This window comes from Suncus etruscus, chromosome 11 (assembly GCF_024139225.1).
Source record: "Suncus etruscus isolate mSunEtr1 chromosome 11, mSunEtr1.pri.cur, whole genome shotgun sequence".
NCBI lineage: Eukaryota > Metazoa > Chordata > Mammalia > Eulipotyphla > Soricidae > Suncus > Suncus etruscus.
In genome coordinates this window covers 64,509,873-64,510,772 of record NC_064858.1, presented here as the reverse complement: position 1 = coordinate 64,510,772, position 900 = coordinate 64,509,873, and the positions used below count along the sequence as shown (strand labels likewise).

Genomic DNA, 900 nt, shown 5'->3' with positions numbered 1-900 from the left:
TTATGGGTGTTTTTTGCTTGGATAATTTTTCTCCAGCCTTTTATTTTGTGTCTATATTTGTTCTGACTATTCAGGTGCGTTTCTTGTAGGCAGCAGAAGGTTGGACTGAGTTTTTTGATCCATTTAGCCACTCTGTGTCTCTTAACTGGTGCATTTAGTCCATTGAGATTGAGAAAAAGAATTGTCCTGGGATTTAATGCCATCTTTATATCGAAATTTGGTGTGTCTTTTGGTTAGTCTTGTCTTAAATTAGGTCTTTCAGTTTTTCTCTTAAGACTGGTTTTGAGTCTGTAAAGTTTCTGAGATGTTTTTTGTCTGTGAAACCATGTATTCTTTCGTGAAACCGGAAAGTGAGTTTTGCTGGGTACAGTATTCTAGGTGAAGCATTCATTTCATTCAGTCTTGTCACAAAATCCCACCACTGCTTTCTGGCATTGTGTGTTTAAAAATATGGAACGCTTCACGAATTTGCATGTCATCCTTGCGCAGAGGCCATGCTAATCTTCTCTGTATCGTTTCAATTTTAGTATATGTGCTGCCGAAGCGAGCACTATTATACAACTTTATTGTTCTATAATCACCAGCGGAATGGATGCTTCACTGCAAATTTTTTTAGAGGTAGTTTTATCTAGAAGCTTTGATATAGAAGCTATTTAATTCAATAACATCACCTATTTACATTGACTCTATAGCATTTTCAATGACTCAAGGCAATTTGTCAAGCAAATTAAAGCAAAAGTAAAAAAGTGTAATTATAGGCCTGGAGAGATAGCACAGCGGCGTTTGCCTTGCAAGCAGCCGATCCAGGACCAAAGGTGGTTGGTTCAAATCCCAGTGTCCCATATGGTCCCCCGTGCCTGCCAGGAGCTATTTCTGAGCAGACAGCCAAGAGTAACCCCT

At 38.9% G+C, this 900-nt stretch overlaps 1 non-coding gene across 1 annotated transcript; it reads right to left on the bottom strand.

Annotated features, from left to right (window-relative positions):
• Positions 1-444: 444 nt before the first annotated feature.
• On the bottom strand, positions 445-551 carry LOC126023428 (U6 spliceosomal RNA). Its single transcript, XR_007500552.1, has one exon. It is a non-coding gene; the product is annotated as a U6 spliceosomal RNA (small nuclear RNA).
• Between the last annotated feature and the right edge of the window lie 349 nt (positions 552-900).